At 42.7% G+C, this 12,955-nt stretch overlaps 1 pseudogene; it reads left to right on the top strand.

The window, feature by feature from the left end:
• The first annotated feature begins 12,374 nt into the window (after positions 1–12,374).
• On the top strand, positions 12,375–12,511 carry LOC122894791 (annotated as a pseudogene).
• Positions 12,512–12,955: the final 444 nt, after the last annotated feature.

Below are 12,955 nucleotides of genomic sequence, written 5' to 3'. Positions count from 1 at the left end.
CCTGCTCTGCTCAGCGAGGAGCCTGCTTCTCCTTCTCCTTTTCCCTCCGTCCCTCCATCCCTCTAGTGCTTGCTCCCTCTCTCTTTCTAATAAAAAAATAAAATAAAATCTGTTATTTAAAAAAGTATAATTATTTGCACTTAGCATTTTTCATTTACTATATTCTGGAAATCAGTTCATAGAGATTTTCTACATTTTTTTTTATTGTTGTTGTTAACAGTGCTTCAACCCAATGTCATCATTTATTTAATCAATCTTTCATGTTTGGGGATTTAAAGTATTATCATATTTTTTGGAAATGACAAATAATGTTGCATGAACAACCTAGTACATGCATATTTTTAAAATTGTTGGATGTGTACCTTTAGGATAAACTCCTAGAAGTGGGATGACTGTGTCAAAGGTTGACTGACTCTGGGTTTGTTAGATATTTGCCAAATTCCTCTCCATTTGGTATTCCCACTAGCAATAGAGTGCCCATTTCCCCAGTCTCCCCAGCAGAGCGTATTGTCAAGCGTTTGAATATTTGCACATCTGATGAATGAGAAATGCTATCTTCGTATGGTTTTCATTTGCATCTCTCTTATTATGAGTGAGGTCGGACATCTCTTCCTGTTTCAGGGTCAATTTTTATTGTCGTTGTTAATTTTCTGCTCGTGTCTTTTACCCATTCTTCTGGGGGGTTTTTGATCCTTTTCCCACAACTGAAAAAAATTAAGCCTGGGTGGCTCAGTGGGTTGAGCCGCTGCCTTCGGCTCGGGTCATGATCTCAGAGTCCTGGGATCGAGTCCTGGGATCGAGTCCCGCATCGGGCTCTCTGCTCAGCAGGGAGCCTGCTTCCCTCTCTCTCTCTCTCTGCCTGCCTCTCTGCCTACTTGTGATTTCTCTCTGTCAAATAAATAAATAAAATCTTTAAAAAAATTTAATTTTTATTAATATAAAAATTTATAGATTAAGATAAATTTATATATTAATATAAATATTATAGATTAATAAAAATTTATAGATTTGTGGTATTATGTGGTAAGTCTGTTTTCCAAATCTGTCCTTTGAATTTTTGATCTTGTGAATGGAGTTTTTGCCCTGCGAAACCTTAAATTTTTAAAAGTAATTAAGTGTATCAGTTTTTTATTTTATTGCATCTGCATTTTGAGACACAGGTTTTCCCCCCACACAGGTTGTAGAAGGCTTTACGCATATGTTCTTCTAGTAACATGTTTGTTTCAGGTTTTGCATTTAGATCTCTGACCCATGTGGAGTCCATGGTATCTTTTCCCAAACGCCTGTTTTGGTGATCTATCCATGTAGAACAAACTATCCCCAAGTGTAGTGGCTTATAGTGAGATTTGTTTTATTAGCTTCCATAGCTCTGTGTGTAGATCTGGCTCAGCAGGGCAGTTCTTCTGCTAATCTTGCTTGGCTTCTCCTGCACGGGTGCAGTGCTTGGGGGCTGGGGTTGGAGTTGTTTTAAGACTTCATCTGGGAGCTGGGAAGGCAGGGCCTCTCTCCTTTTGCGTGTATTTCCAGGGTTTTTTAACTCCATGTGGCATCTCCATTTGGACTTCCCAGCAGGATAGCTAGGTTGCTTTTTCTTTTCTTCCTTTTTCTCTTTCTGACTCTCTCTCTTTTTTAAGGTAATCTCTCCACCCAATATGGGACTCACACTCACGACCCTGAGATCAAGAGGGGCGTGTTCTCCTGACTGAGCTAATCAGGTGCCCCTCCTCTCATTATAAAAGTTTTAGATAGATTTCATATATGATAAAATTCACCTCTTTAAAGTTCATACAGCTCCGTGGTTTTTCAGTACAATCACAGAGTTGTACAAGCATTGCCACTATCGAATTTAAGAGTATTTTTAACATCCCGGAAAGAAACCTGATATTCATCAGGAGTCATTCCTCATTCCTGTGGCAGCCCTCATCCCTGTTCTGGCCTCAGACAACTGCTGATCTCTTTTTGATCTGTATGAATGGGTCTATTCTGGATTTTTCACGTAAGTGGAATCATAACAATATGTAGTCTTTTTGGACTGGCTTCTGTCACCCAGCATCATGTTTTCCAGGTTCATCCATATTGTAGCACGAATCAGAACTTCATTCCTTTTTAGATACTAACAACGAGCCACTGCATGGTGACCTCACAATGTGTTTATCCAGTCATCTGTAGGTGGGCATTTGCACTGCATCTACCTTCAGGCTATTGTGAATGACACGTCTGTGAACATCTTTTTACAAGTGTTTGTGTGGACAGATGTTTTGGTTTCTCAAACCTTTACACCAAGAGTGGAGTTATCGGATCCTATGTTTAGCCTTTTGAGGAATTGCCACTGTTTTCCAAGGTGGTTGCTCCTTTTTTTTTTTTAATTTTGCCAAAAGCTTTCTTATCATTTAGGTGAAATCACATGTTTATTTCTCAATAGACCCATTCAAATGGTGACTTATATTAATGGATTATTTAATAGTGAATTATCCTTGCATTCCTACTATAAACGCAAGTAAGTTATTTCTTGACGCCATCTTCGAGTTTCAGTTTTGCTGTCTGTAGATTGCAGTATTTACTTTCATAATGTTGTGAAGATTTAATGAGATAGTGAATGTGAAGTGCCTTTCGCAGTGCTCAGCATAGAGTAAAGGCTCAATAAATGTGAGCTACGTGTTACTACCTATAAGGAGCTTCTCTCAAAACCCAAGACATTTCCCAGACACAAAGTCTGAGCCAACTAAATGTCTGTGAGAGAGACTGTCTATGGGGAGCAGGGCACTCAGTTGCTAAGGGCTGCGATAATGTGAGATTGAAAGTGGACTTGAACTGCCGCCATTTCTACCGTAGTCTGCACTTTCTAAGGATCAAGTTCTTCTTTCAAGCTTATCTCTCAACTCAGGCAAAGACCCTGCAGACAAAGCATCCCTTGTTGGGAACCTAAACTACCCTCTCAAGCAGTAAGGACTGCACCAAACCAGCAAGACCCTGGTGGCTGACCCTGAGAAAGGGACCGACCTGACCTTCACTGTCCACCTGCACATACCCACTGACGTTTGTCCCACATTTTCCTCATATGAACCTGGAAGTATTCATAGCACTTTGGAGACCATCTTTGAGACTCTAGCCTGCTGTTTTCCCAGTGTTGGCCTCACTGAAGTTAATCCTTTTCTTATTTCACCGCCACTTGTCTCTCTGACTTTGTTGTTTACACACACACACACACACACACACGCACTGGGGTCTCAGTCCCCAGTTGCTTGGTCAGAGCTCCTAAAAAGCTTTGTCATTCCCTGAGTGATAGGTGTGACAGGGGAGTCCCCATCCAACCACAACTGAGTGATCCTAATGGGGTGACTCCTGGAAAGCGGAGGCTGCTTGGCTGAGAAGCTGACCCTGTGATCAGAGGGTCTGAATTTTCAGCCCCGCCTGTGACCTCTAGTAAGCAGAGGGACTGGAAATGGAGTTATCCACCAAAGGTCAATGATGTAACCAAGCTTGCCTATTTCATGGAACCACAAAAACTCTAAATGAAGGGGTTCAGAGAGATTCCAGGTTGGTGAGTATACCCACGTGCCAGAAGGATATCGCACTCAGGATGGATCTGGACCTCACTCTTTGTACTTCTTATCTGGTAATTCATTTGTATCCTTCATAATCAATCATTAATAGCACTTACCGTGTTTCCCTGAGTTTTATGAGCTGTTACAGCAAATTACTGAACTCAAGGAAAGGGTTGTGAGAACCTCTGATGTATTGCCAAGTTGGACAGAAATGTAAGTCACTTAGGGACCCATTCCTTGTGATTTGCATCTGAAGTGTAGGTATGTCTTATGGGCCTGAATCCTTAAGCAGGTTAGTGTCAGAATTGAATTAAATTACAAGACACCCAGTTGGTGTCCCCAGAGAACTGGAGAACTGCTTGTTGTGGGAAACCCACACATTTGGTGTCAGAAGTCTGGTGAAGGGCTCAGGCATGGGTTGGAATCCTGGGTTTACCAGTTCCCAGCTCTGTGTCTTCGGGTATGCTTTGCTTAACCTCTCTGAGCTTCCCTTTTGTCATCTGGAAAATAGAAGTATTAATGTCTACTTCATTTACCTGGTTTATGAATTAACCAAGATCATTTCTGCAAAGCACTTAACCCATAGTAATATCATACAGTGAGATGGACCTCGAGGTGGGGGGAATAGTTAGTTGACAAAAGAAGAAAGTCATGAGGTGGCAATATCCTGACTCAGAAGGAACTGACCTGACCAGGGTAAACCATCTCATTTCCACTCTTCTCTCCTCTCAAAAAAAAAAAAAAAAAAAAAAAAAAAAGGAATTAATGTTTCCTAACATCATTAAGCAGGGTGGTATGAGGGAGGGTGCCTTGGCCAGAGATACTTGGATTCTAGTTTTGATTCTCCCAGAAATGGCTGCCTAATGTTGGATGAATCCCTCTCCAACTACATCAGTAGCTTTCAAAGTTTTAACCACTTCTCAAAACAAACATGGATTTTATACCATGGTTTAATACTTATGTATCTATGTACACAACCAAAAAAAAAGTCAATAATACTCATCTTTTCTGTTGGAGTATTGTATTAGTTTTCTATTGTCGTGTTATAAATGACCACAAACTTAGTGGCTTAAACAACATATATTTGTAATCTCTGTTTTCATGGGTCAAGGGCAGGCACAGTGTAGCTGGGTGCTCTGCTCAAGGTCTCACAAGGCCACAGTCAAGGTGCCCGCTGGGACAGCCATCTGTCCAAAGCTCGGGTTCTCTTCCAAGCTCCCATGGTTGTTGGCAGAGGTCATTCCCTTGCAGCACTAGAATTCATGGCAGCTTGCTTCTTCTGCAAAGCCCACGGAAGGACCTCTCTTTTGAAGAGTTAACCTGATTAGGTCAGGCCTATCCAGGATAATAACTCTTTAGATTACCTCGAAGCCAGCTGATTATGGGCCCTAATTACTTCTGCAAAATCCCTTCCTTTGCTGCATAACTATCATAATCTTGGGAGTGATGGCCCATTATAGTCACAGGTCCTTTCCATACTCGAGGTGATTATGTGAAGTCACTGGGAGGGGTCCTCTGAGAGTCTGCCTACCACAACTATGTTATACCCTGATATTTCTACTTTTTCTTTGCCTTTAAAAAATTAGATTTTGCCACCAATGAATGGTTTGGAACCTCTAGCTTGAAAATCCTGCACTGGATGACTTTCAAGAGCCCAAAATCCATGCTCTCAAGCATAGTCCGGGTCTGTAGGCATTTGAGGGCTCTGGCTGCAGGGTCAGGAGGCAATTGCATTGAGAGCTTGACCCTATCAGTGCTAACCTGACTGAGTTTCTTTGGCTCTGCTCCTCACAGAGAACTGTCCTTCCAAGTTGGGAGGTGAGCCTCTCAGCATGCTGGGAAGTTTATCTGGACAAGTCCCAAGGGAAGGGAACAATGAAGCCAAGCCCAGAAGCAGCCAGCTGTCATGGATTCTGCCTGGCTCATCAGCTCAAAGGAATGTCAGGGAAACAAGGTGCTGTGGGGGAATAGGAAACAGGCCCAGGCCTGACACAGCCACCAGCAAGGTGACCTACTCAGGACTTTCCCGGGCCTCAGTTTCCATCTCTGATACCGGGATGTCTAAGGAGCCTTACTATTCAGGACCTTTGTGACTCTGCAAGGAACCAGAATTGTCACTTCTGTTGGAGGCTGGGGCAGGAAGGTGGCTTCATGCTGCTGGCCAGTGACCAGGTGTGCTCCAGAAAAGTTTAGTGAGAAAAAGTTCAGTGAGAAGCCCCTCGGACAGGGCCCCTCTACCTTTGGGTTTCTGCCCAGGCATAGAGCCTGGCCCCTAAATCTTTGTTTAGCCCAACAGAGGGACTCTAGAATGAGGTGTTTTGGGGGGTGGGGTGGGCTGTTTTGTTTTAGCTCTGGTGCCCAGATCCCACTGTGAGAAGCGCCCACTTGGCTCATGGAAAGGACTGATTGGGAGGATTTTAGCCAGTGGGGCTGTGAACTCTGCCTTGTTAAAGACTTCAATAGAATGTAGAGTTCTTTTTATTCAGAGGGAGCCGGGACCATGGGATGGGTGCCAAAGCCAGGTGACAAGATTAAGAGTGCAGGTTTCTTGAGTCTAAGGCCGCAGGCATCTCCTAGTAGAACCATACCCATCTCCTGTCCAGGTGGGGAGGGGAGAGAGGAACCAGAAGGGGAGGGAGAGGACTTCTGGGCTAAGTTGGCAAATGGGGAAAGAAGGGTAGGGATATGAGGAGGGAAAGGAGGGATTGAGAGAAGGGGGTTGGGGGGACAAAAGCATGGGAAAAGATTGCTTACAGCAATGGATTTTCTTTTCCTGGGAATTTTCAAAGGCAAAAACAACCCCCCCAAAACGCTCCAAACAAACCCCTAAAACAAAACCCAAATATCCCCTCCCCCCTTTTTTTCCCTAACAAGAGCTGGTGAGTTAGTGCAGAGGCATGGAACAGGGCACCCAACAATCCATTTTAGAATCAATAAAAAGTTTAAGAGACTAACCATCCATGTAGAGGACCCTTCCGGGCTTCAGAATTAGGCAGCCTTATTAAAAAAAAAAAAAAGAAAGAAAGAAAAGAAAAAGAAAAAACAAAAAGGCAGCCCTAAGACAAACACATTCACCAGTGTCAGCACTTAGCAGTACTAAATATGTCCTTCTTTGGTTAACTCCTGCGTCACTGATGAGTACTCAGCTTGCAGAGAGAGGATTTGGTAGGAAAGAGGGGAATTACTCCAGACCCCCTCAAATGCCCCACTTGGTAGAAAACCCTGCCTGCCTCTCAGGGCTGCCAGGAGGAAGAGGCTTCCCCAGCGAGCCCTCATGTCACACAAAAGAAAGACAGTTTAGGATGGCTGTGGGAAAAGTGAGTTAGTGTGGTCCCTTTCTCTCTAAGGACATCCTGCCCCTTCCAGAGGAGACAACCATGAGGCTGGTGGAAGGGAGGTGAACTGGCCTCTGTAGGAGCTGCTGAATCAGCTGTGAGGCCAGCAGATTGGACTGGGAGGAAGACAGCCCCAGTGACTCATCAAGGGACTGCTTCACTGCCTCAGGGCCAGGAGAAGTGTGTGCTCACAGGGACTCAGAACTGAACTCAGGTACCTCCCAGCCTTGCAAGCCCAGAGCAGGGGCCCCAGAGGCCCGAGGAGAGGGATGTACTCGGGTCTCTCAGTAAAAGGGACTTAGTGATTGTGTAGGGGAAGGGCCCTGAAGACCCTTAGGACCCCAGTGCTTATTGTCCACCTTGGGGGCTACTCAGGGGAACTTTCTTTTTCAGACTTTTTCTGGGTCTTTTGCCTTTGCCACCTGTGTATGTGTTTGGATAAGCTCATTACTTTTAATATTAGCATAAGGAAAGCTAATTAGAATGGTGAATCTACTGCAAAAGAAATGTTGTGATGCATTTACAAAGGAATGAATTATCTATTGTCTGGAATTGTTCTGCCGGCTCTCCTTCCATTAGCAAAGCTTATGGTGAGCCAAGTGTGAACTAAATTTGTTGTTCCATAATGGAATAGTATGTGGGGTAAGGGCCGTGGAGTGCAATAGACAATAGGCACAAATCAAGTTCAAGAAGGAAGAGATCATTTTAGGCAGGTGTGTCCAGAAAAGGTTTCAGAGTTGAGAATTGAACTAGGCTTTGAGCCTGGGGTGATACTCTCTGACAGACTTTGTCAGGACTTCTATGATTTCATTGTACAATTTCCCATAATTTCTTCTGTCAATTTTCTATTGTTGAACATTTAAGTTAGTTCTGATTTTTGGTAAATAACCCTATAATGAACATCCTTATACACACATTTTCAAGAATTTAATTTTTTTAAAGGATGTTTTTCTTGAAGGGGAATTGATGAGTCAAGGGTATGCACACGTTTTTAAAACCATCTTTTCCCTTTCTGATTACCAAATGAATACACACTCACTATAAAACATTTAAACACAACAAAAGTGTAGAGTTCAAAAAAAGTCTCCTGTAATCCCATATCTGGAGCTATTTTCTGATAAGAGTTGGCATATATTTTTCCAACTTTTTTCAGTGAAACACCAACATGTTGTAACAGATACACCTCCAAAGACTGCCTTTCCATCACATTTACAGTGGACTCTAGATCCCCTGCCATGTGAACTATATGGCCCCTCCCCAGGTGAACTATATGGCCCCATGTCCCACCTCTCTGCTCCCCTTACTTTGTCCCAGCAGCACAGGTCTCCTTGCTGCTTCTAAAGCCAGCTGAATTTGCTACTACAACAGGCTTTTTGATGGCTGATCCTTCTGATTGGAATGTCCTTTCCCCAAATATTCACAAGATTCCATCCTCACTTTATTCAAGTTTCTGTTCAACTGTCACTATTTCAGAAAGGTCTTCTCTGACCACCTACCTAAAATAGCACATCTCATAATGCTGTTTCTTTTTTTCTTTTTTTTAAAGTAGGCTCCATGCCCAATGTGGGGCTTGAACTCACGATCCAGAGATGAAGAGTTGGCATGCTCTATTGACTGAGCCAGCCAGGCACCCCAATGCTATTTCTTCATAGCACTTTCCATTACCTGACATTTCACATATATGTAATTGGCTTATCATCTGTCTAGAAAACTCTGTGAAAACAAGGATCTTGTCTTGTTCTCTGTACATTCCCAGCACCTGGACTAGAAACTGGCAAGTAGTAGATGTTCAATATATGCATGCTGAATGATTGAGTAAGATGAAACTAAACTATATTTATCATTCTGAAACCTGCTTTTTTACTTAAGAGTATATCAAGGACATCTTTTCATTTCAGTATATAAATCTTTTTAGTCTTTCTAAGGCTTTACAGTAGTATTAGAATTTATTTACCCAATTCTCTTTTGATGGGCATTTGGGTTGTTTACAGTTTTTCAATATTATAGACAGTGTTGCATTACACATCCTTGAATACATATCCTTGCATGCTTTTAATGTTTTTATAGCTTTTACTTGAGGTGGTGAAAAAAACTTACAGGCATGAATGTCTAGCATCATGTTGGAAATGCAGACTTGGTGCTCAGAGATATTCAGACTGTGGGTAGACTGGAGACTTCTTTACACAGACCTGATCATTGAAGCCTAGGAATCAATGATAAAGAAGGAAACTGAGTAAAGCCCAGAGACATGAATCTTAAACAATATCTGTATTAGAAAGCAGAAGAAGGGCTAGAAATTATTCATTCATTTGACAAATCTGTATTAATTGGAACTTTCTAAAAGTTGGAATGCAACAGCACAGCAAGAGTGACATGTATAGACCATGTAGTGGCCTTCCTTTTTGGTTAAAGTCTAATGGGGGGAAGGGCACAAAGAATAACAACAGAAATCAGAAAATCATACAGTGGTGGATAGGACTGGGTGGCATTGATGTACGGACTAGATATTTTAAGGAAAGTGTTCTAAAAGTAGGGTTTAAGCTGAGGCTGGGGTAGGTAGCAGTTAGCTGAGTGAGAAGAGAAGCTCCAGTGGGAAAGTGTTTCAGGCTAGGGGAGGAGCACTTCCAAAGGCTCAGAGGTATGAGGGAGCATGGCATACCCAGGCACTGGGAGAGAAAGTCTGTGTGGCAGGAAGGTTGAGAGTGAAGAGGGTAGTGGGGAGAGAAGGGATGGAAAGGTAAGCAGCAACTCTCTGGGCCCCGTTAAAGGGATTGGCTTCTGTTTTAAAGGCAACAAGGAATTTGAAGCAGGGAGGTCTTGTGATCAGAGTTATCTTAGAAAATGACTATGGCCACAGTGTAGACAATGGATTGAAGATGGGGTAGGGTGAAATGATCAAAACTGGAGGGACCTGTTGGGGGATCAATGGGGATGTTAGAGATGTTGGCCTAAACTAGAACAATAGTATGGGGCATGAAGAGCCCCATGGCTGGATGGATTCCAGAGGCACCTCAGAGGATTAGAAGATAATTGTCAGGACTTGGTTACTGATTAGATTAGAAGAGAAGGAAAAGGAAGACTCAAAGATGGTAAACAAAGATGATGAACACTTTGTGGCTTGTGTAACTGAGATAGTAAGAGGAGAGCTGGTCTGGAGGTGGGCTGAAGATGGAAATTTTAGTTCTCGAAATACTGAGGTGTATGTGGAACAGCCAAGCAGACCAAGGAGACAAAAGAGAGAGATCGGGACTGGAGGCCAATTTACGTGTCATCAGGATCCGGATGGAATTGAGATCATTGGCAACTGTCAAGTCCATGAGAGTAGGCACTTGTAGTATCTTCAGGGTTTAGATCAGTGCCTGACTCACAGTGGGTGCTCAGTAAATATCCGTGGAGTAATAGATAGGTGAAATCACTCAGGGAAAGTGAGAAAAGAAGGAAGCTCAGGACAGAATCTGAAGGAGAGGCTTATCCATGGTGTGGGGAGGAAGCAGTCATGGTGAGGGGACGCAGGAGAAGGAGGAAGTCGTGAACAATGTCAGTGCTATCAAGAAGTCAAGGGACCACAAAGTTCCAAAGGATTTTGGAAACCTGTCATTGGTAGCCTTGGTGAGGTTTTTTACTGACACATTGGGAGCAAAGGTCACATTTCAGAGACCTGAGGAGTGACCAGAAAGGATGTAAGGGAAGACAATGGGTACACACAACTCCTAGAAAGTTTCCCTGTGTACTGGGTGTAAAAGTAAATGAAAAAAAAAAAAAAAAGAGAGAGAGATGGAGACGATGTTTTCATGATGTTGAGAAAAAGGAGCAGAAAAGAAGAGGTTTAAGATTCAAGAACACGTAAAGCCAATTGTTAGAGAGAGGTCTCTGAGAAGGTGAGAAAAGATAGGATCTCCTTCAAATTGGAGGAACTGCTGCAAGTCAAGCAAGGGAGAAATATTCTATTTTGACCAGAAAAATGATGATTTTTCAGATTTGCAGGTATGAAGTTGGGAATATTAGATGAATTCTAGTCTCTCTTGAGGCCACCGAACAATGGTAGGAATGGCTATACCGGAGGGAAAAAGAATCACAGGAAAAGAGAGTTTCACCAAGGAGACAGAGAAAGTCACCTGAGCACAGCACCACAGACAGGAGCAGCGGAGGACGGATGAGGTACTGGCTCTGGTAAATTGAAGTTTATTCATAACTGAGAAGGTCTGGAAACTGATAGAAGGTGGACCCTCTACTACAAGGATTAAAGAAATGAGCAGACATGTGAGAAGGGAAGGCAGCAGTTATATGTATGTGATTGGAGAGAATTCTGGAGGCGAAGGTAGGGGTGGAGCAGGTGCTAAAGGTCTTTCAAATTTAATTCAAGAGGAAAAGAGGAGCCAGACTGAGAGGAAATCAAAAGTTTGGCAGAGAAGTTAACCCTCAAAATGTGGAGGGATCCTTTTCTTTTGTGTCAAAAAAGAAGCTAGAGAGGATTTGTACACCAGCAGAGAAGCATATTGAAGTTGAAGCATGTTGTGCTTTATAATAAGAAATATATATTTGGAGTTCATCCTGGTTCCTGGCATGGAGCTTCTAAAACACTTGTAATTTCCTAAGTGATAAGAAAACTAGGAGCATCGTCTGTTCTGACGAGGCAATTCTGAGTGGCCTCTGGGATGGGGGCTCATCACCAGAAATACCAAGCCATGATTACAAGCTTGGATTTTGAGCCCTACCCCTTGTCCTCCTGAGACGGGAGAGGCTAGAAATGGAGTTAATGATTGATCCTGCTTATGTGAGGAAGACTCCATAAAATCCCAAGAGTATGGAGTTTAGAGAGCTTCTAGGCTGGCCAACACATTCACACCAGGAGGGTGGTTCACCCCAACTCCACAGAGGCAGAAGCTTCTGCACTCAACATCCTCTCTGACCTCGTGTTAAGACTCTTTTCATCTGGCTATTCTTCCGTCTTCTTTATTGTAACCTTTAATAAACTGGTAAATGTAAGTAAATGTTTCACTGAGTTCTAGTAGCTGCTCTAGCAAATTAATCTAACTAACCCGAGGAAGGGGTCTTTGGAGGCTCCAAATTCGTCGCCGTTATTAAGAAGCCTAGGCTTTGATGGGCTTCCCCCTATGAAGGGGGTAGGGGGGCTAGATGCTTAGATGCTAGATGCTTACCAGATGCTATCGCCAGGCGGGTAGTGTCAGAATTGAGTTAAATTGTAGGATACTCAGCTTGTATCCAAGACTTGTTTGTTATTTGTCGGGGGGAAACCCCTATACATTTGGTGAAAAGAAGTGTCAGAAGTGAAGTGTTCTGTCTAAAGTAGACTCACAGAGAAGAAAGACATAGTAGGCAAGAATTGGGTTTTTCTTTACATAGGAAGGAAACTTGTTGTTTCCTTTTATACCTACCTAGCTCAGTGAAATCCCAAAGTCCTAGTAGGTTTGTGTGTGTGTGTAAATTGGCTCTAAAATGTGTAAGAAAGCAAAGCATCTAGAACAACTATAACATCACTTCTTGGCCTTTTGGCTAAGATCAAGTATAGAATAACTAATGTAGTATTGAAAAAGTAATTTTTAGACAGCATGGACAACTCACTTCTTTTTTAAAATTTTATTTATTTTCTTGACAGAGAGAGAAATCACAAGTAGGCAGAGAGGCAGGCAGAGCGAGGTGGGGAAGCAGACTCCCCACTAAGCAGAGAGCCTGATACAGTGCTTGATCCCAGGACCCTGAGATCTTGACCTGAGCCAAAGGCAGAGGCTTAACCCACTGAGCCACCCAGGTGTCCTGGCCAACTCACTTCTATGGGATGTGTTGACTTTTCAACAAATGATGCTGGAACAGGATTTCCATATTAAAAACATGAATTTGACCTGTACTTCATAGCATACACAGACACTAATTTGAGAGAGATCATAGACCTAAATGTAAAAGATAAACCATAAAGCATCTAGAAGGATAAATAGGAGAATATCTTCACAACCTTTGAGTAGTAAAAGGTTGTTTTGGACAACTTGCAGAAAACAATAACTATGAAAGAAAATATCAATCTATTAGATCACATGAAATTATAAATTTCTGCACCTT

This window comes from Neovison vison, chromosome 13 (assembly GCF_020171115.1).
Source record: "Neovison vison isolate M4711 chromosome 13, ASM_NN_V1, whole genome shotgun sequence".
In the NCBI taxonomy this organism is placed as follows: domain Eukaryota; kingdom Metazoa; phylum Chordata; class Mammalia; order Carnivora; family Mustelidae; genus Neogale; species Neogale vison.
Note: the sequence above shows the minus strand (reverse complement) of the source record. Positions and strands in the feature narration are given on the sequence as shown.